General features: G+C 47.6%; 1 protein-coding gene across 12 annotated transcripts in view; it reads left to right on the top strand.

Annotated features, from left to right (window-relative positions):
- RALGPS1 (Ral GEF with PH domain and SH3 binding motif 1) overlaps positions 1 to 22882 on the top strand; it is a 276302-nt gene that overhangs the window by 65108 nt on the left and 188312 nt on the right. The gene's annotated exons all lie outside the window — the stretch shown is intronic.

Below are 22882 nucleotides of genomic sequence, written 5' to 3'. Positions count from 1 at the left end.
ATGAGTAGCTCTCAACCCAGCCCGGCTGAGCCACATATCTAGTGCCGGTTCATAATCTACGCCAGGGGTAGGTGACCAAACAGGCAGGCACAGCTGAGGGGACCCAGCGTGGTGAATGGGGTGCACATTTTAGAGAAGAGGGGTGTAGATGGGGAGATAGGTCACAAAGTGTCTGCTGCAACCATGGTGTGAATTCCAGAACTATCTTGACATACAACCCTTCTTCTTATAGTATGGTAGCTGTTAAGTCTTTGAGAAAAGCAGCATATTTTAATACAAAGCCAGACAAAGGATTTAGGCCTTCTGAGAGCTGGCATCTGACCTACTGCAAATTAGGAGGAAACTAGTACCACTAGCTGCTCTCAGCATCTATGTGAGGATGTGGCAATGATTTGAATTAGTGTGTGTGTGTGTGTGTGTGTGTGTGTGTGTGCGCGCGCGTGCACGTGCACCTGTGTGTGTGTGCGTGTGCACTATGTTTATCAGGTTTGGGGAGCAGAACTATGTTTGCTTGTTTGAATTGGCTGACTTCCAATCTTTTACTGTTTTCTTCTAACATGGAATTATCCCCATTCTTTTTAAATAAAAAAAAAAAAAACAACCAGTCTACCTTTTGGAGACTTCTGGAGGAGTATTTGTATGATGGTTGCCTTAGTTCTCAGCTTGAAGCTGTTTGTGATCATGTTGTCTGCTTGGCTTTGATCTGGAGCAGTTTAAACATTACAGTCTTTATTCTTTGTCCTGAGCTTCTGGGAGAGGAGCCCAGCTTGCCGTGAGCCCTGAATCCTGAACCTACCTGTGCCCAGGGCTGGGGCGGCTGCTCAGGCTTGATTGTTGGAGGGAAAATGGTGGGAAGGTCTTTAGAGGCACAATTAGGGGCAGACCAAGACTTATCCCCGGGGCACTGAGGTTTGGAAGGTGCCTCGTCCAAGACATATCTTTTAAAAAAATTTTTTTTTTTTAACGTTTATTGATTTTTGAGACAGAGAGAGACAGAGCATGAAAGGGGGAGGGGCAGAGAGAGAGGGAGACACAGAATCGGAAGCAGGCTCCAGGCTCTGAGCTGTCAGCCCAGAGCCCGACGCGGGGCTCGAACTCACGGACCGCGAGATCGTGACCTGGCTGAAGTCGGACGCTTAACCGACTGCGCCACCCAGGCGCCCCCCAAGACATATCTTGATTCACATTGTGATAAGACATAAAGGTGGTGATGTTTAGCTTTCAAGAATTTAGCTTGGAGCGGTGGTTGTCTATCATGGCTGCACATCAGAATCACATGGGCAGCCTCTGAAACATGGGGTGCCCACTCTCGGCCATTGGATCTGGATCTCTGGGTCAGAGCCTGGAGCCCAGTCAGCCCTGTTTTGTGGAGGGTTACCAGGTACTTCTGATAAAGAGTGAGGATTAAGAACTAATTACTTTGAGATATATGGAGAAACCCCAAACTTGAATGTCTTTGATCTATGTTAGCTAAAAATGGGAGAGTTTGTTGCTCATACTCATTGTCAAAACTGTGGTTAAAAGGAGGACCCTGGGAGCCGTCCCAGCTGTTTTGCTGTTATTGTTGTTAGTAGACTGAAAACTGGAATTTTTCTTCTTGATGATGTCTGCCACATTGTGGCTGGACCACCCCAGAGTTGGAAGGACAAGAATGAAGGACAGTTAGCAGTTTGACAAGGCTTCCGAGGAAGCAGAGGCCAGCATCTGAGAGCAAGATGGGCACTCTGAGTGATCTGCCCTCCCAGAAGATGAGGAAGCCTTTGGCCTGGTGCCTCTCAGACCTGCTTATGCCTCAGAATCAGTTGGGGAGCTCTGTTAAAAAAAAATACAGATACCTAGGTCCATCCTTAGAGATTCTGATTCCATAGGGTTAGAGTGGGGTTGAGGATCTGTGTTTCAGTGAATTGTAGTCACTATTCTATTTGATAGGTGAATTGTCCTTTCTTTAACCAATGGGAGCCCTTGGTGCAGCTCCTGTATCCTTTTAACATGATCCCCTTGGTTTTGATAGCTTCCTTGCACTTTGGTGCAATGAGCTATGTCAGTGTTATGTCGTACATTTCCTTCTGAAGACCTGGAATCAGGTGTCCCTCAGGGCGCTGGTTTCTTTTACTGGTGAATAATATTCAGAAACCACAGTGTGGGTGAAAGGATGCTTATGAGAGGAGGTTGCAGTTGCTTTTAGGCCCTTTTGGTGGACAGGGTTAGGAAATATTTATTTTTGAAAGGAAAAGTCACGAGTTCATAATTAGGGTAGGTGGTGTTCTTTCTCCACAGCTCTTCCTTCCCTCCTCACCCTTGGCATGACTTCCCTGTGGGTGGTGTGTGTTTCTCATCCCATTGACTTTGGGCTTGGCCCTGTGCCTTGGGCACAAGTGACAGCATGCACGTGGCGAGTGAGAGGCATGGCCAGCCCTCTTGGAACTTCCACTCTCCGTGATGTACGGGTAGCCGTTGCTCGTTCAGCCCGAGTCCAAAAATGGGGATGTCATGGATGACCCGACCTAACCCAAAGCCTGCACTCCAGCCTAACCTGGCCCTGCCCCAGTGAGCCCAGTGGAGGTTGGCTGACCCGCAGCCATTCTGCCGACCTCGGAGTGTGAAATTAATATTGCTGGTGTAAGCCTCTGAGATTTGAGGGTCATTTGTAGGCATGTGACCAATATAATGTTGGTCTTTCCAGTTCACATCTAACATTACAGTGTTTCGAGCTTAATTCCCTTGATTTTCATGGGATTTTTTAAAATATAATTTATTGTCAGTTGGCTAACATACAGTGTATACAGTGGGCTCTTGGTTTTGGGGGTAGATTCCCGTGATTCATCACTTACATATAACACCCAGTGCTCATCCCAACAAGTGCCCTCCTCAGTGCCCATTACCCATCTCCCCCCCTGCCCCTGTCAACCCTCAGTTTGTTCTCTGTATTTAAGAGTCTCTTATGGATTGCCTCCCTCCCTCCCTGTTTGTAACTATTTTTTTTCCCCTTCCCTTCCCCCATGATTTCTTTTACACTGACAGTTTGGGTTCCTAACAACATTAAATGATTACGTTTTTGTATTATCCCATCATATATATACACACAATAATTTTAAAAGGATAATATTGGTGTTACTATTACCCAGCAGACTCCTGATTGCAGTTTAACATTTCTTTGCAGTTCTCTTTGTCTTTGGCACCTTTTCTTCTTGTCTTCCCTTCCTTGTACCACTTCTACACCCAAGTGGGGCCCGTTCCTTGACTCCTCCAAAAGGCTTTGGGAAGCACCAGGGCAGAAGGAGGAGGGTTATGCTCACTTGGTTCTGGAGTCTGCCTCCTGAGAGACCCTGTTGGATCCCAGTGCCTGGAACACAGTAGATACTCAATAACTGTTTGCTGAATGAGTGGAGAATGAATGAATGAATGAGAAAAGTAGGGAGCAGAATGTTATCTGGCTGTGTCTGGCACATTGCCAAGGCGGGCACGTACCAATTAAGGGAACATTATGACCAGGGTGCCTGTTTTGTGGTGGAACCACTTCCCCCAAAACAAGGGTTTTGCCTGGCGAGCTCAGCCTTTGGAGATTCAAATTTCCAAATGCTGTTGATAACTGAGGGTAGAACTGTGGCTTCTGCCTGTTTCTGCAAAGGAGACCACAAGAGCATCGGCCCAGGGCTTGGAGGAAGCTTGGCAGATGGTGAGTTAAGGATTGGCAGAGAGCAAGGAAAATGGAAGTTAGCGAGTATGGAGCCATAACTGCCCTGTTCCCTGGTGACTCTATCAAGTGACCAATTTTATCAAACACTGGCGAGTGAATGCAGATAGAACTTTGCAGCATAATGGCTCACAGCTGGGTTTAACCTCTATGCTGTGGCCCAGAGCCCCATCACCCCCGTGGTGGATTGAGTCGCAGGGGATAGGTGGATTCCCAGCTGGCGGGGCTCGGACTGAAGGCTGCATTGTGAAGAAGGTCTTTCTGAGGCGTCCTGGTGGCGGTAGTCTCGTGTGGTACATTTTCGGGGTGGCGTTTTGTCCCCACCAGTATTCCCTGCAAATATCGCGGTCATTGTGCCCAACTCCCAGCCTAGGAAAGTGAAGGCCCAGCAGTTTCCCAGAGGCCAGTGGAGCTGTCAGAACTGGTTTTGTCATTGGTTCCGATGTGAAGTGCATCAAGGGGAAGCGACTGTTCTTAGAATGTGCTGGAAATGGGCACGACCTGTGCGTCACTCAGCCTAGGGGGTCTTTCCACACTGGGCCACCGGGTCCGCTCACCTGCACGGTGCTTGAGAGCAGGGACTCATCCCACAAAGCCGGGCTTGAGTCCTGGCCTCACCCTGAGGAGCTCAGACTTTGGACAAGTTACTCATTCTCTTTATGCTTGTTTTCTCGCATGTAAAATGGGGAAATCACACTTTTCACCTTACAGTGGGTGAGTAAGAACTTAGTACAGTGCCCGCACGCAATAAGTTCCCAATGACTTGTCGCCGTTTCCTCTCACTGGTGAGCAGTTGGAACAGGCTGCGTGTGTCACTGACGTGAGGTTGTGCCAGCAGAACATTCGGCGACGCCCATGTGGGAGCGCCTGGCTCCAAGGAGGTGATGCTTTGAATAGTGGAGTGGGTCAAAACACTGTTCTGGAGTCCTTGAGGTCTGCGTTCACATCCTGGTCCCCAGGTGGCAGGGAGGCTGAGGTCTAGATGACTTACACCCTGGTGCCTGAAGGCCCTGGAGACATCAGTGGGGAGAGTCACTCTGCCTTGGAGTTGGCACATTGGCCCTGAGCCTTGATGGCTGAAGGGGTGGTTTGGGCAATGGGATGGGAGTTGGGAAGGGCATTTCAGGCAGAGTGGATAACGCATTGAAAAGGCAAATCATATATTTAGTGAAATTTAACACTACGTTTGGTGCCGGATGGCTGGGGAGGAGAAAAGGCAGGCCTGCTATTCTCTCGGTTCTGTGCTCCTCAAGGGCACCATTGCCAGGGATGTCGGCACAACAGGCGCTTACCAGAAGGCAGCGTGTCATTCTCTTGCAGCTGGGGGCATGCAGGGTCATGGGTGTCCGGCAGGCCTGAGTATGAAGGAAACGAGCCTTAGTGGGTGCCTGAGTTTTTCCCAGTCTTTTTGCTGCCCCTGTGGACATTGCTCTGTCCCCGCTGCCAGAGTCCCCAGTAGTCTGACTGACCTTCGCCCATTTACTGACTTTCGTTCATTCGTTCATTTATCAGTGTGCTGTGCTACATGCTGGAGAGACAAAGATGGAGGGGACACGGGCATAATCCAGTGAGAAGAAGGGACAGATACTTGAACATACAATAGACAAGTATTGTCAGGATGTAGAGGCATCGAGAAGAATGTGGGGTAGGGATGGGCGGGAGGCAGAGCTCTATGTTGTTAGGCTTGGGGATTCACGGAGGGATTTCACAAAGGGAGTAACATGGACAGGTGTGTATTTTAGGAAGTTCATTCTCACTGCCTGAGACAGAACCGACTGGAGTCAGGAGACTGGTCAGGAGCTTTGCAAGAGTGTGTCTGAGGCCGGGGTGGTAGCACCAGAGAGGAGAGGGCCTGGTATTAGGCCAGTTATGAAGCTACTGTGAGGCCAAAGACGAGAAGAAACAGGCAAGAGAGGAGTGGACTGTGCGTTCGGGGAGTGGAAGGAAGAGCAGAGGGCAGAGGGGGAGGAAGAGAGCCTGGAAGCCAAGTGTTTAGCCTGGGAGAGGGAGGCTGGAAGGGCTGGAGAGGGATGTGCCTGGAAGACTCAAGGAGGGCTGGGGAACCAGAGGTCAAGCAGGGGGCAAAGCACAGATTTGGTTTGGAGTTGGGGAATGAGCTGGAGGCCAGGAGGTCACAGAGGGAGAGTGATGGCAGGGTGCGGGGTCTGCGAGGTGGGGTCGCTCTGGAGACTGCTTGATGGGATGTGGCTGTGCCTTCAGGGGGCTGCCGTGGGGGGGCGGTGAAGGTCTCTCCCGGAGAAGGGGGGTATGGTATGACTCGGGGGTGAGAAGGTACACCACCCAGTGTAGTGACGTCTCTGGAGACGAAGGCAGGAGAGGGTAGGAGGAGACTGTGGGCCAGAGCCAAAGGCCAGGGCACTGACAGCAATGTGGAAGGGAGTTGGAGGTGCCAGGGGTAGCCTGGACTTCCCCCAGAGGACGGCCGTGGGCCTAGACTGGGAGCCGCATGAGGTAAGGGACCAGTGTGTCACCAGCACCTGCCACTAGGCTTCAGGGCCAGGGCCTGGCACAGGCCAGGAGCTCAGGGGTAGCGGAAGGCAAGCAAGGGCTGGTCTGGATGGGCTTGGGATCCTGGCTGTGCTCACTGGGGCCCTGGGGGGAAGCTGGGGCTTAGAGAGAAAGGCAAATGGGTTAGAATGAGGAAGAGAGCAACATTAATGGATATTCGGGGACAAGAGGCTTTATCCAGAGAGAGCTTGCATCCCTGTGGGGCACTTACTCTAGAGAAGTTTCGCTTCACCCTTCCTGCCTCAGGGCTCGTGGCGTCTGAGCACCTTGACCTGCATCTGCTGGTCTGTGGAAGGGCTGATCAGCAGGAATGGGAGACTCCCTGCTGAAGTACACCATTTCCTCTGGGCCACATGACACGTTGCAGTGCAGGAAAACACTGCCTGTGGGTTCAGGAACCTGACCCTCTGGCCTTTTGTCTGGATGCCGGCTTGCCTGCTCTGAAGAAGCGGGCATTCCAGAAAGCCGAGGTCAGTGTTGGATGTCAGACAAACCCTGTGTGTCTTTGCTGCTCCTTGGAGTCACAGCATTTGGCCCTAGGAGAAGGGAAGCACGTCGCCAGCAGGCAGTTATTTGTAAAGAGGAGATCAGTTTCGATGACATCATTAAAACCCCTCTCTCAGGTCACATGCTGGGCAGTTTTCTCAGACCATTTATTTCCCTCCACTGTCCCAGCCTAGCCTGAGTCTCTGCCACCTTTCCTTCGGTCACATCTCTCCATATTTAATCCTGCCTCCCAACCTCCGTTCTGTATCCAGAGACATCTTTCTAAAGCCACAGTCTGACCCTTTCATGCCTAGAACCCTCTGAGAGGCTCCCCACTGCTCCTTGGATGCACACCTCCTTCACCCTTGCTGGTCAGGCCGCGTGAGGGGCCAGCAGCAGACCTCCCGGCCTCAGCAAGCCCGAGCCCGCTGCGCTGTGCTGCCCACAGCCTCCCTGGTCCCTCCCCCCACCCCCGCCGCCACTCCCGGTCCCAGAGATGGAATGAGCAGGTGGGAGCCCCAGACTGGGAATCATGCAGGTTCCCCTCATGCTCCCTTTCGTCACACCGTCTCCTGCTTCCCGTGCATAGCACTTTTCAGCATGCCAATACTATTCCCTCCATATCCTGTGACCCAGCCCAGTGCCCGATCCTGATGTCACTTGTTGAATGCATTGAGGGTGCGGTAGTGATAATGATGGTATATCTCATTGAATCCTCTTCTGTGCTGTAGTGCCTCCCTTGGTTCAAAAAACTGAATTCGGTAGTAGGGGGGTGGTCCAGGGGCCCTCCATTCGGGGCCAAGACACGGGGTGGATGGCTCCAGAGCGAGGCCCGTCAGCGCTGATGTCGGCACCGGAAGTCTGAGCCACAGCCTCTCATCTGTTAATTGCTCTGAGTTTGCATTTGTTATTTGCTTCTCATTTCCTGGTAGTTGCTCTACCCACCGTAACGACTTCTTGTCACAACAGAAGCAAAGTGGAAAAGGCTTCCCCCAAACTCCATTCAAGATGTGGGCAGAGGTTGGAGTCCCTCCCTGGGCGCCAGAAAAACACTTGGCCTCGTGGGAGGGGAGAGCCGCGGGGGCAGGAATCAGGTCTGCGTGCAGACATGGGCCAGCAGCGCATTTGAGCCAATGAAACCACCACTTTGCACCTTCCAGACTCATTTTTTTCCCTCTTCTTGGGTGTGGATATGACAATAGTGCTGGTTAGAGACCAGATTTCCTTTTAAATGAATTAATAACATAAAACAGAACCTTTGGTGAACAGCTGTTTTTATCCATGGGGACTTGGCTCCTGGTTGTGATTTTGTCTGCAAGGAAAACAAGGTTTGTGAGGCCTGTGTGTTAAGAGCAGCTGCATGATTCCAGTTTGATGTGATGGGAGGACCCTAAGCTTCAGAGGCAGGAAGGTCTGCATTTGCAACCCAGCTCTGCTACTCTCTAGCTGTGTGATTGTGGCAGGCTCCTGCACCTCCCTGTGTCTCCATTTCCTTATCCTTAAGTAGAAATGATGTCTGTCCCAGGCAGATGGCACATGGCACATGGCAGAAACTCACAAGGTATTTCTTCTCTTTTGAGAGAAGTCAGGGATGTGACAAAGAGAAAATGAACAACAGTGCTATTACGTCAAGCTTAGAGGGACCCTGGGCCAGCAATGTGTCAAGCTGTCCGAGGAAAGGACTTTCTCTGTCACTGCTGGGGTCCCTTACTCCAGCCATGGTGGCACATTACAGGATCAGTACTTGTCAATACTTGTTGAATGAATGAGAGGCAGGTAGAAAAGCATTTGTTTCTGTATTCCCCAAAGCTTAATTAAGAGCTTGGGCTTTGGAGTGAGAGGATTCGGTATGTATCTGTGTGGCCGTGCTCAAGTCGCTTACTGTCTCTGAGTCTCAGTTTCCATTTCTGTAAAATGGAGTTGATAATAGTACTACTTCAAAAAATTGGACATGAGAACTGAATGAGATTTTTTTCGGCTTGAGGTGTGATAGGTATATAGCAAACCATGCGTAAATAAAGCCAACAATTTGATGAAGCCTTCACAACATTTGTGAAGCCATCATCGAATCAAAACAATAAACATACCCATCACCCAAAAAGTTTCCTCTCACTCCTTGAAATCCCTCCCTCCTTTCCCACTCCCGCTATGGTCTTCTTGAAATTTAGGGAGAATCAGTTCTTAAAATGTGTTCTTGTATTTCAAATTGTCTTGGCTATTCTAGTCCTTTGCATTTCCATATGAATTTCAAAATCAGCTTGTTAGTTTTACAAAAATGCCTGCTAGGATGTTGATTATGATCACACAGAATCTGTAGATCAATCTGGGGACAGTTAACATCTTAACAATACTGGGTCACCCGAACTATGAACACACTATGTGTATCCACATATTTAGGTCTTCTTTAATTAAAAAAAATTTTTTTTAATGTCTATTTATTTTTGAGACCGAGAGATAGAGCATGAGCAGGGGAGGGGCAGAGAGAGAGGGAGACACAGAGTCTGAAGCAGGCTCCAGGCTCCGAGCTGTCAGCACAGAGCCCGACGTGGGGGTCGAACTCACAAACTGGAAGATCATGACCTGAGCCAAAGTCAGATGCTTAACCGACTGAGCTATCCAGGCACCCCAGGTCTTCTTTAATTTAAATAGTTAAGTAATGTTATAGTTTTCAGTGTGCAGATCCTACATGTCTTTTGTCAGATTTGTTCCTAAATGTTGTATTTTCTGTGCTGCTATAAGTGGTATTTTATTTAAATTAAATTCCAATCGCACATTACTAGTTTATAGAAATATAGACATTTAAAAAAAATTTAAGTTTATTTATTTTGAGAGAGAGAGAGAGAGAGAGAGAGAGAGAGAGAGAAAGCACATGAGCATGAGTGGGTGAGGGGCAGAGAGAGGGAGAGAGAGAATCCCAAGCAGGCTCTGCACTGTTAGCACAGAGCCCGATGTGGGGCTTGATCCCATGAACTATGAGATCATGACCTGAACTGTGAGATCATGACCTGAGCCAAAATCAAGAGTTGGACGCTCAACTGACTGAGCCACCCAGGCACCCCTACAGACATTTTAAAAATTGACCTTATGTCTTACAACTTTGCTAAACTCACTTATTTTACTAGCTCTTTGGTAGGTTCTCAGGAGTTTTCTATGCAGATGATGAATTCTGTGAATAACAGCAGTCTTCTTTGTTTCTAAACTGGATGCTTTTATTTCTTTGACTTGCCTTATTCACTAGCCATAACCTCTACTACTGTGTTGAGTAGAAGTGGTGGGAGCAGATATCTTTGGCTTGTTTCTGGTCTGGAAGGAAAAGTAGTCTTTCGTGGTTAAGGATGATGTTAGATGTTGGCTGTAGGTTTTTCATTTGCCCTTTATCAGGTTGAGGCTATTCCCTTCTGATCCTAATTTGCTGAGAATTGGGAATTATCTGGAATGGATATAGATAGGGTTTTATCACATGTTTCTTCTGTATCTATTCATATAATCATATGATTTTTCTTTTTTAGTCTGTTACTATAGAGAGTTGCATGATTGATTTTTGAATGTTAAAACCAACCTTGCATTCCTGTGATAAACCACACTTGGTCATGATGTAGAATCCTTCTTGTATATTGTTGGATTTGATTTGCTAAAATTCTGTTAAGAATTTTGGCATGCGTTCATGAGGAATATTGGTCTATATTTTTCTTTTCTTGTACAATGTCTTTTTCTGGTTTTGGTATCAATGTAATGCTGACGTCAAAATAAGTTGGGAAGCATTCCTTCCTTTTCAGTTTACCAAAGGAGTTTATGTAGAATTGGTATGCTTTTTTTTCTTAAATATTTGGTAGATTTCACTAGCAGAGCCACACGGACCTGGAGTTTTCTTTTCAGAAAGGTTTTTGTTTTTTTCCTTTTAAATAGACTGTTTTATAGAGCAGTTTTAGGTTCATAGTAAGACTGGGAAGAAAATACAAAGAAAGAGTTCCCATATATTCCCTGCCCCTGCCCCTCCCCCACCACATGCACAGCCTCCCCTACTGTCAACATCCCCATCAGAGTGGTACGCTTCTTGCAAATGATGGTTGTAAAAATGTAAAAAAATGTAAAAACTGTAAAAAAGAAAAGATATGTCATTTTTACCCAAAGCCCATAGTTTACATCAGGGTTCATTCTTGGAGTTGTACATTGTGGGGGTTTTGACACATATGACGCAATGACACATATCCACCATGATAATATCATACACACTTGTTTCACTGCCCTGAAAATGCCCTGTGCTCTTCTTGTTCATACCTCTCTCTCCCCAACCTCTGCAATTGCTGATTTTTTTAAGTGTCTCTATAGCTTTGCCTTTCCCAGCATGTCGCAGAGTTGGAATCAGACAGTGAGGTAGCTTTCTTTCAGTTGGTACTATACCTGCAAGGTTCTTGCACGTCCCTTCATGGCTTGATGGCTCATTTTGTTTCATCGCTGAGTAATATTCCATTATTGGGAATTGCCACAGTTTATGCATTTACCTGTCCTAGTGAGGAATATCTCGGCTTGTGGGAATGTACATTTTCAACTCCTTTGGGCAAGGAGTGCAATTGCTAGATTGTTGTGGAAAGGCTTTTCACTATGAATTCAATTTCTCTCATAGATATGGAGCTATTTAGGTAATCTGTTTTTGTTTTTAGTAAGCTGTGGCTGTGTTTTTTTAAATGAGTTTGTCTGTTTTATATAAGTTGTTAAATGTTTTTCACATGAAGTTTTTCATAATATTCCTTTACCTTTTTTGTTTGTTTGTTTTTTTAGTAGGCTCCACGCCCAATGTGGGTTTTGAACTCATGACCCCTAGATCGAGCCACATGTTCTGCCAACTAAGCCAGCCAGGCAACCCTCCCTTATTCTTTTAATTACCTGTAGGATCTGTAATGATTTCGTCTTTCTCATTCCTGGTGTGGATGGTTTATGTCTACTTTCCTTTTTCCTATCAGTCTGGCTAAGTTTATTGATTTTATTGATCTCAAAAAAGAGCTTTTGGTTCCATTAATATTTTTCTCTTGCTTTTCTGTTTTCTTGTCCATTGATTTCTGTTCATATTTTTTGTTATTTACTTCTGCTCACTTTGGGTTTAATTTGCTCCTCTCGTTTTTTAAAGTAGAAGCTAGGTCAATGATTGAGGCTTTTCTTCATTTCCTTTTTTTTTTTTTTTTTATAGAAGGAAGTCTATTTTTTATCTTATTGATTTCTTTATTTTTTTAAGTTTATTTATTTATTTTGAGAGAGACAGAGCAAGCAAGCAGGGGGAGGGGCAGAGAGAGGCAGAGAGAATCCTAAGCAGCCTCTGCCTGTCACCATGGAGCCTGATGTAGGACTTGAACTCACAGACCGTGAGATCATGATCTGAGCCAAAATCAAGACTCGGATGCTTAACTGCCTGAGCCACCCAGGTGCCCCTTGTTCATTTCTAGTGTAGGTGTATAGTGCCGTAAGTTTCCTTCCAAGCATTTCTTTAGCTTCATCCCACACATTTTTATTATCTTTTAAAGAGATTTTTATTTTATTTATTTATTTTTTTAAATGTTTATTTATTTTTGAGACAGAGAGAGACAGAGCGTGAACAGGGGAGGGTCAGAGAGAGAGGGAGACACAGAATCCGAAGCAGGCTCCAGGCTCTGAGCTGTCAGCACAGAGCCCGACGCGGGGCTCGGACTCACGGACCGCGAGATCATGACCTGAGCTGAAGTCGGACGCTTAACCGACTGAGCCACCCAGGCGCCCCTTTTAAAGAGATTTTTAAAGTACATACATAAAGTACATAAATCTTAAGGTTGCAACTCAGTGCATTTTTACAAAGTAAACAAACCATACAGCTGCCGCCACTGGATGAAGATATAGAATGTACCAACGCCCTGGAAGCCTGCTTCATTCCCTCCCAACTCATTAATGACCTCCAAGTATAACCTCTACCCTAACTACTGTCGGTAGTCCAGTCTGTTTTTGAACTTTATATAAATGGAATCCTGTTGCACATGCTTTTTACCTATTTTTACTTAACATTACATGCATGAGATTTGTCATGTTTTTGCGTTAGCAGGAGTTGTAGTATCCTTTTGCATTTCTGTATAGTATTCCATTCATTATGTGAGTAGGCCGTATTTTATTTACCCTTTCCAATGTTGAGGCATATCTGACTGTTTCCAGTTTGGGGCTCTTATGAGTCATATTGCTGCAAACAAATGTGAACACAGCTTGTTAAACTCTCATGAGTGTATTTCTCATGAGTGTAATATCCAGGAGTGGAATTTCTTGGTCGTAAGGAATGTGTGTGTTTGGCTTAATAGATACTGCCACACTGTTTTCAGAAGTGGTCACCCCCACTTGCATTCTCACCAGCGGGTTGTGAGGGTTTCGGTTGTTCTGTCTGCACCTTTGTCAACACAGGTCTCATCAGAGGATGAATTAAAAGTGAGTGTAGAGTTCACCTCCGTGTGTTTCCCTTCCTTCTTGGGTCTTGGGCCCTCAAATCCTGGTGGCTTTGGTGGCTGTCCATCTTTAAATAGCCAGGCTTTTGTTGTTATTTTATCCTCATTTTTAAAAAAGCCTTTATTTATTTATTTGTGAGAGACAGAGAGCGCACAAGCGGGAGAGGGACAGAGAGAGAGAGAGAGAGGAGAGAGAGAATCCCAAGCAGGCTCCACCTGTCAGCACAGAGCCCGGCCAACCCAGGGCTTGAACTCACAAACTGCAAGATCATGACCTGCGCCGAGATCAAGAGTTGGACGCTTAACTGCCTGAGTCACCCAGGCACCCGACTTTATCCAGTTCTTATAGATAATCTGATATTAGTTACTTTATCATAAGCAGAAGCAAAAGCCTCCTTTATTTTGAAAACTATCTTCTGTGGGAAAATACGTTATTTTTCTCAAATTATATGCAGGTATCATTCTACTCTGAAAGTGTGTAGGGTAGCATAACGTCATCTGGATGATGACAGTTTTCATTGTCACTGTGTTCTGTTGTCTACTATTTTCCCCGAGAAAAGAATTTATAACATCGTACCTTACCTTTATGACTCTGTGCACCTGTTTGCATTTACGGCAAACCCGGCTTAAGTTGGGAAGCATCAAATGAAGAGAGTGAGTGAAGCTCACATAATCTTTGGGCTAACTTTCGTAACCCAAATTCAGGCGGCAGCAATAGGACCCTTGGCAGTGATCATGTGACGCCTGGAAAGGGGAAAGAGCACCTACCTCCCAAAGATGCGTGGCGGGGAGGAGTGGGGAAGAAGCCTTGACCTGGAAAGGCCTGCCATTTCTCCACACTTGGTCTTGCCCCAACACAAAAGCCTTCAAACTTGCCAGAGAAGTCGCTCCTGACAGGAGAGAACTTGGTGAAACCACAGAACTTGGACCTGACTGGGGCTGAGCTGTGGCTCAGAACAGAGGAAGGAGATTAAAGCAGTTCCTGTGTCAAACAACATCATTTCTAGAAGAACTGACCTGTCTTCTGGCATTTTGAAGTAGGTCATGGAAAGAGTCAGCAGCTGCACCGTCTCTTTCGAAATGCGTTGCACAAACTACTAATGATAGCGTCGGCGCATCCAGCTCCTGTTGGTATCTGTTACCTGCAAGTTGTCAACATCCAAGAAGAATTCTTACATTGTGAACCTCTTTGGGGAACTTCCAAGTCTTCAAGATGGCAAACAGTTTCTTTGCCAAGCTAAATTTTGACCGAAAGGCACGTCAAGGCTATCTGTGCGTGGATGAAGCTTCTGCTTTGTCTGGCGACACATCTGGTTTTGCAGCTTTGATGAAGCCGGGAGGCCCACCTGCCACTGTGGCTCGGACTTTCTGTGCCAATGTTGATGTCAAAGACTGCGGTGGTCCTGAAAGCCTGCTTTGAAAGCCTGCGATGCTGTCAGTGCTGGGGCCTTGAGTTCCAGCCTTCTCGGGAGGCTTTGCTGTGAAATGGAGCAGAACGGAAAGCTGCTTCGAGTACCCAGGAGTTCGATGGCTCTCCAAAGGACAAGTCTTGAAGTACTTGACTGAACTTCAAACTGAAAGTCTACTTTTTTTTTCTTTGAAAGTAAAGGAAAATACACAAAACAGAGAAAGAGGAATTCATTCATGAGTTGGCTTGCTTTCTAGATATTTTTGGCCATGCGAATGAGGTAAATCAATTCACCACTATAGTTGTTTCTGAAAAATGGGTGGTTTTGGCCATGCTACCCTCTAGAAGAGGAGACTGGGCTGGACAAGTCTGTAAACTTTCTGCTGCTGGAAGAAATATTTGTGCAGCCTGGGCGTGGCAGAGTCCTGCTAAGCCGTTAGCAGCAGAAATCTGGAGACACCTGGGAGCGGTACCCTTCTCTTTGGAAGGCTGGCGCTACTCAGTCAAATGCAAAGAGGGAGTTTGGATTCACAGTCCTTCATTGGGGACAACCCATCAGTGAAGGAGACCTTTGTAGTCCTTTCCCCAGTGGCTTCAGGGAAGAGAAAATGATGTGGCATCGATTCAGCTGGAAAACTCGTGGAGGATGGTGCTGGTGCTTGACATCTGACACTCGCTGACTCTCATCAGTGGGCTTTGGAGCGATGGTCTGATGGGCCGCTGCCTTCCTTTGGGAGTCAGGTTTTCTGCAGCTGTTGGTAAACAAAAAAGTCAGGTTGACTGAATGTCAAGGTGTCATGTGTCAAGCAGCACTGTGTATGTTGAACGTCAAGGCTTCACAGTAGTAACTTTGCATTTACTAGTATTAATTATACCTGTATTTACTGAGTGCTTATTACTATGTGTCAGTCAGCATTCTAATAATTTTACACAGATTGAACCATTGAATATTCACAATGATTTTATAAGGTAGACGCTGTTATTATCTACATTTTCAGATGGGAAGACTGAGGCCACAGAGGTGAATCGATGTCAGGGGTCAGGGGTAGAGCCCGACGGCCTGTGCGAGGTTCCATGTGTCAACTCCCGGTAACTGCCTCTCTGGTGCCTGGCAGCAACAGGAGCCGCATTATGGCTCCTGTTCGCCCTTTTGGCACAGTTGGATTTCTTTTGATTCTTTTCAGGACATTGGTACTAATTTTTTATTTTTGCTTGAAAAACATCGGAGAGAAATAATCTCCGAAAAGATTTTCATTTAGATGTAATGTTAAGATAAATTGTGTGCAACTTTTCACATGATTGTTTGCTCACATTTTACTGGGTAGGGAACCCTTAGCTTTCATTAGATCCTAAAACTCCAGGGCAGGACCATATTTAGTGTCTCTGTCTCTCAAATGCTGGGCACAGTGCTGGGCACATAGTATTTGCTCGGTAAATTTTCACAGATGCACTGAATAAAAAGTTGCTGTGCTTGAAGAGTTGGTCCTCCACTATCTGGAGAACTCCGTTTTTCAAATCACTTCGCTTCCTGACAGTTGATAGAAGATACCTCTCATTCAGTCAACAGTTAGTGACTCAGTGCCTGCTGGAGTGATGCCTGCTGCCTGAATGAGTGACGGCTCCTGCAAATTAATGGCCCCGAATTGTCCATGTTTAGACGGACTTTGCTTGCACACAGACTTAGGACAGATGTGGGGACACCTGGCCATTAGGAAGTGAACTTCACACTGCTATTTGGGGTCAAGAAAGATCCCCTAACACGGGAGCTCATTCTGCATTTTAGAACTCTTTAGAACGTCCCTGATGTGTGCCTCCTTAAGAAATGAGGGTTGGCCTCTGGAGGGCCCCAGATAGCCTGTGGTCAGTCTGGGCTGTTTGGGTTCTGTAGAGGTGCCCCCAGATCTCCACTGGGTGGGAGGAGTCCCAGAGCTACCATGGTCCCTTCCTCCCGGGTGGTCATGGCAGGGTGGCTGGATCCAGGTCTCCGCCTTGGCTGGGCTCTGCCCGGGTAGCTGAGCGTGTGTGTGGTGTTCCCAGACCAAAAGCCTACGTTTTATGGAAGTACTTTTCCTCTAGACACTTAGAATTTAGTAGGGTGTATTAAGGAAATTGTATGTTTAACTGGAAAAATCTAACTGCATTTTAAATCCTTTCTTTATATCTGGCTGATATTTAAAAAACCATTTTGGTGACTTCTGACTAGGTTCATACCTGTAGGCAATCGAGACAGTTAGGTTGACTCTTTCCCACCCCAAGATGTTTAAAAAAATAAATAACTGTTTAATGGGATTTTGCATGCCAAGGTTTAGGCTGAATGTAAGAGCATAAGAATGGGTTTGCATGTAATGGGAAGGCTAACAAGCCATCCCCCCTCAACCCCCAGCCTCCCTCTCACAGAGTGGTCCTGGCAGCCCCTTCCTGCCTATAAATACTTGGGGTTGCCTCATTGGCATGTCAGCACGGGGGGAGAAGAAGCCAGATGATTTTATGATCCATAAATGCAAGCACCAGACGTGCTCCGAAATTCATTAGTGTTTGCCTGTCATTACAAATAGCCTGTGTTGTTTGCCTTCTGACTAGACGGGCAGACAGGCAGGGCCCAAATGCTAGGGCACGGAGGGCTCCGAAGCCCTGACTCTCTTGGGAAATGAGAGTTTAAAGCAAACTTTTAATTTATGGCTGGAGATTGTTTCTTTCTCTTGAGCGTAGGTCTTGAAAGTTTAGATGCAGATCGGCTTTTCCTTCAGTGGAAAATATGAGGTTCGTGGATAAAACCTACTCATAAAATGAGTTGTGATCTCTTGTTTTTTTCCCTTTCCCCCCTCCCCTCTGCATTGTGGATAAACTTTCTGGAGAAGGCAGGCCTCCCAAACTGTTATGCCCAGGCCCTTCCCTGCACCGCAGAATTTGCACGGTCCCTCCCCAACCCTGCCCCACTTTGCAGGGCACAGCCCTACCCGGCTGCCCTTCCCTCCTCTTGGCCAGCGTCTGCCTGCAGCTCCCCTACGGTCCATTTCAGACCCCAGGTGACCCCTGGAGGTGATGATGAGGCTGTGGGAGGTGCCAAGTCCTCTGACGTGGAGGTGGCCAGAGCAGCACTGGGCGGTCCCAGCTGCGCATGTGCTGAAGTCAGGGTTTAGGCAGCCTGAGTGTGTGTGGCGTCTGGAGGAAAGGCTGCCGTACAAGGGAGCCAGATGTCTGAGGTCTCTGAGTGGAGTTGTAGGTTTAAATGTAATCAGAAGAGATGTTCTTCCACACAGCCTTCCTATGGCTGCCTTAGGCATCCCTGGGGCCTGCTTGGAATGGTGCTTATTCATTTGTCCTGCACTTAGCACATGCCTGGTGTTCCCGGGGACTGCAGAACAGATGAGGAGTCCTTGGTCCAGTGGGAAAGGTGGGAAATATGTATAAGTAATTATAAGGGCCACATTAAAGGGGACAGACTAAGTGCTGTCTGGGAGGGGAGCCAATACTTCTAGCTGGGGCAGGGAGCAGAGCATTCTGGAGGGGGTCCTGTTTGTTTGTGGCCTGCAGGGCTTGGTATAATTTGGATGTAAGATCAGGAGAAAGGGCATTCCAAGGAGAAGGAACAGCTTGAACAGGTAAGGCCACTGGGGAGAAAGTGGCCACGTGCAGAGACTGGTGAACAGGTTGGTTCGGCTAGAGCAAAGGAGAGGTGAAAGGCATGTGGAAAGTTAGACTAGCGATAGGGGGCCCCAGTGTGGAGGCTTCGAATGCCACACCCAGGACTCTTAGGACTTGGTCTGTAGGCCTGCAGAGCAGTGCTTCCTTCAAGAAGCTGAATAAACAGCAGCCAAAGTCCTGTAGGCCCTATAGCCACAGCACACCCCAAGCCAGACCTTTGATTCTTTCCCCGGAATCCTGCCGTGGTCCTGACCTGGTCAGGCCAGAAACGTGGCGCCTCTTACTGGTGGCTCCTCTCTCCCACATTGTCTGCTCCTAGTCAGTCCCTGAACCCCGTCTGCCCACCTTCCACCTCTCTCTGTCCCCAGTGCCACCTCGCAGTTCAGGCTGCCTTCTCGCCTCGTCTCCAGTTTACGTGCTTATTTCCCAGCGGACATCTCTGTACCCACATCTGCTCCCTCCTACTCTGTTGCACACCCTGCAGTTTTCAAATCTCTGTCTGCATCACTGAGCTCCTTCAAAACTTCCACTGGTTTCCCCTTAGGATCAGTCCCAAAACTTCAAGATGGGAGTGCAGGTCCTGTGAGATCTGGCTTATCCCTCCCCAGCCCTCCTCCTGGCCCTCCCCATTCCTCTGCTTTACCTGCTTTGGCTTCCGCCCTCAGATTTAAATTCCTCAGATTTACCTCCAGGCCCGTTCACCTGCTTTTCTCTACTGGGTGTGCTTGCCTTCCATGATACTCCTGTCTATTACCCGGCTCAGGGTGAGTCCCTGCTCCTCACCAGGCCAGCTCCTGTTACACTGTCATCACACTCTGTCCTTGTCCTTAGGTGCCAAGTAGCACGTTCATAATTAATGCCTGTCTTCTCTACTAGAAGGCAAATGCCTTGTCCAATGCTCTGTCTCCAAGCCTTGCACAGTGCATGGCACAGAGGAGGCACTGCGTGAGACTGGCTGTGTATTACCGATTAGATGGGGGCTGGGGACAGCGTTGAGAAGCTGGCCAGGCCCCAGGGTGGGGGACCCAAGCCACGGTCTCCCTCCGTCTTATAAAAGGTGGTTTCACACCATCAGAGGCTTACTTGTGGCTTCAGTGTCTGAAAGGTTTCCTCACACTTAATTTAAATAAGTATCCCTGTATAGATCAAATATTTGAAAGGTTGGTTTTTCCTTTTAGCCTTTCAGGAGAGGAAATAGCTTTTCTGAAAGCTGTTCCTCCCGGTCTCCTTGTGCACCAGCCATCTGTGGTCATCGTCAGACAGCAGGAATGTCAGAACAGCCCGGCACCCCTGTAATATATCCCACTGTGTAGCCTTGCTGGAATCTATCAAAGTCGTGGTTTGTTTCTCCAAATCCTGCTCTGGCCAGGGGCTTCAGGCTGTTTGTCGTCAAAAAGCAAGTTCTGGGGGTGAGGGGAAGACTCTTTCAGTGTCATGGGTTGAGTGAGACTGTTCAGATGAGTGGACACTTAGCCCGTGGCCCCTTCTGCAGCTCTGCCTTGCTCTGTACTGCAGTCAGCCTGACGCTCCAGGGAGCTGGGCAGAGGGTGTCCTTAGGGCCGGGACGGCCTTGAGCTCCTGTGCAACCTCCAGGCTCGTGATTTTCTATAGTACCCTCTCCACCTCCATCCGTCTTTTTGGAGGGAAGTCTGTCCAACCCCTGGCCCCGTCTGGTTGTCTTAGCTCATACCTCAGTGTCCCTCTGGGACTTTTTTGTATTAAAAGCTCAGGCTCTGGTGTCTGCCATTTGCTCTCTAGATGAACTCCCATAAATTATTTCATCTCCGTGAGCCTCCGATGCCTTATCTGTAAAGTGGGATAGTAAAATCTACAAGTATAGCACAGGGAGTAGAGTCAGTAATACTGTAAGAACCTTGTATGGTGACAGAAGGCAAGTACACTCATCATGGTGAGTATTGTACACTTGAGTAACGTGTAGCATGGATAGATTGTACCACTGTATGCATCACTAATGGGACGTTGTATGTCAGCTTTACTTCAGTAACAAAGAAAAAATATACACGGAATTATTTTAGTAATGACAGAAAAATCGCGCATCTCTGCAGGGCTCAATATACTATCTTCTCTGTAGGATGTTAATACTTTCTTCTATTGCCTCCTGAAAAAGGGGGCCTGGAAAAGTCTAAGTGTATAAAGACATTTTGTTTTGCAAAGAAATTTCCCTTGTATTCAAGTATGCCTAATGAAACACTGTCTGGGGAACATATAGCATTTTACTTCATGGTTTCACTTTGAGACCCAGACCAAATACAGTAGATAAAAGTACATTGCATGGCGCCTAGAATGTCGGAAACACGCAGTTCGTTGTAGTTCTCTTCTTTTTCGTTCCGTAACCCCTGTGGTGCTATCCCCTTTGTAGATGGTCAGTATTATTCAAAGTGTGGGTGGCAAATCGTGGTAACAGTGCTCGGCCAGGCTGACAGCACAGTGGTTAGGAGTCCGAGCTTTGGAGCCATGCAGACCTGGTATGGATCCCAGTTTTGTCATTTATTTCCTGTGTGACCTTGGACGAGTCAGTCATCCTCTCTGAATCTCAGTTTTCCTTATGTGTAAACTGGGGCAATAATAGCCCTTCCCAGGGCTCCTGGCTGGCTCAGTCGGAAGAGCACGCGACTCTTGATCTCCGGGGCGTGAGTTCGAGGCCCATGTTGGGTATAGAGATTACTGGAAAAATGACAGCTCTTTCTGATGGATGCCATTGTTAAAGATTTCGGGACATGCTGTAAGAAAAGTACTTAGCCTCACGCCTGGCGCATAGCAAGCAGGCTGTTAGCTGCTGCTGCTGCTGTTTTATTCTTCTTCTTCTGAGGCTGGGAACAGGACTGAGCTTTTTCTGAAAGGACCCCGCTTGCCTCGCAAAATGAGGAAGAGCCGTGGGGCCAGTGGTTGGTCATCTCTGTGTTTCCCGCTGTGTTCTCTTCCCATCCGAGGAGGGTTGGGGCCAGCGATTTGGGTCTCAGCCTCCCCAGATGGGTCCCAGGTGTTCGGTGGCCAGAGCTGCCTCCTTGGTGTCTGAGCAGCCGGTTGTGAGTGCTCCTGGCATGTGGGCCTTCCGAGACCGCCTTCCAGAGCGTGGAAAACATGCGGGACGCTCCATTTGTCCCTCTCTCTCCTGAGTCCCCCTCCTGCCCTGCACGGCTCGCCATCTCTCTCTTCCTCCCTGCTCCAGCTGGAGGTACCTCTCATGGCCACGGTCCCCCCCCCCCCACCCGCAGTTGAACCCTTCCGCTTCTGAACGCCTTTTTCTGTCTTCTCTCTCACTCTTTCCTTCTTCCTCTTCTTCCCTCCCCTCCCTTTGTCCTCTCCCCTTTCTCTTGCTCCCTCCCCTTCTCTCTTTCTGGAACCTGAGTCTGCACTGGTCATTTGTGTGTTTTTCTGGTCATGGGTCCCCATCTGCCCCCAGCCCGCCTCCCCCACAGCTGTTTCCTGTCTCCTGCCTCATCACATTGTCATGTCCACTCCATCCCTGTGGGACAGCGTGGTGCCTAGAGCCTCTTACCCCTTCGTGACTGCCTCTCAGACTCATCCTCTTCACACCCCCTCAGAACACTTGGAGAAAGAAAACCACTGCAGTCACGTAGTCTCCAGAGGCAGGTCTTACTTAATAGTGTTTTTATATAAAGCCAGACATGTGGTCTCTACTTCTCTTTGCTCACAGGATGGGAAAACTGGGAGGAACTTACCATCCGGTGCCACTGGATTTTACAGACAGGAAACTGAGCCCCCACGGAGGATAGGACTGGTCCAGAGTCTCAAAGGGGGTTTAGGCACAGCTGAGATTAGAACCCAGCGCTCCTGACTTAAGAAGTTCCCATAAAAGCATGACATCACCCGTGTGAACTGCACGTGTCTTTCTCCATCTTCTCTGAATTTATGTCATTCCATCTGTAACCCAAGTCCTTCTAACAGCTGCAGCTGGTCTACCTGACCTCTTAGTGACAAGCTCCAGCTCCCTTTGGGGGGGACAGGGGAGTGGAGGTGGGGGCAGACCTTATGTAATGGGGACATAAAGAACCTAGGTCAGTCATGTGTGGGTTTATCACCATTCGGTCTTCCTGCTTGTCCTGGGCTGACCCTGCTCTCTGGTTCTGAGCTGTCTGGCTTGGCTTCCCACCTCACACTGGCCCTGCAGATGGGGCTTCTTGGCTTGTCTTCTGTTCTTCTGCCCTGACCCCTCCTTTGATTTTAATGTCACGCCTTTGTATATTGGTAAGAACTGTGTTGTCCAAAATGGTGGCTGCATGTGGCTACTGGGCACTTGAAATGTGGCTCGTCCAAACTAAAGTGTGCCGTAAGTGTAAACAACAGACCAGATTTCAAAGGCTTAGTCCAAAAAAAGAATGCATGCTAATCTCATCAGTAATTTGTTATATTTTATATTGATTGCAGGTCAAAAAGATAAATATTTTGGATATATTGAATTAAGGAAAATAAATTACTAAATTAATTTCACCTGTTTTTTTCCCTTTTTAATTTTTTTAAAATTTATTTATTGTTGAGAGACAGAGTGCAAGCAGGGGAGGGGCAGAGAGAGAGGGAGACACAGAATCCAAAGTAGCTCCAGGCTCTGAGCTGTCAGCACAGAGCCCAACATGGGGCTCGAACCCATGAACTGTGAGATCATGACCTAAGCCGAAGTCGGACGCT

Source organism: Prionailurus viverrinus, chromosome D4 (genome assembly GCF_022837055.1).
Source record: "Prionailurus viverrinus isolate Anna chromosome D4, UM_Priviv_1.0, whole genome shotgun sequence".
Taxonomy (NCBI): Eukaryota; Metazoa; Chordata; class Mammalia; order Carnivora; family Felidae; genus Prionailurus; species Prionailurus viverrinus.
This window is presented reverse-complemented; position numbering and strand designations above follow the sequence as displayed.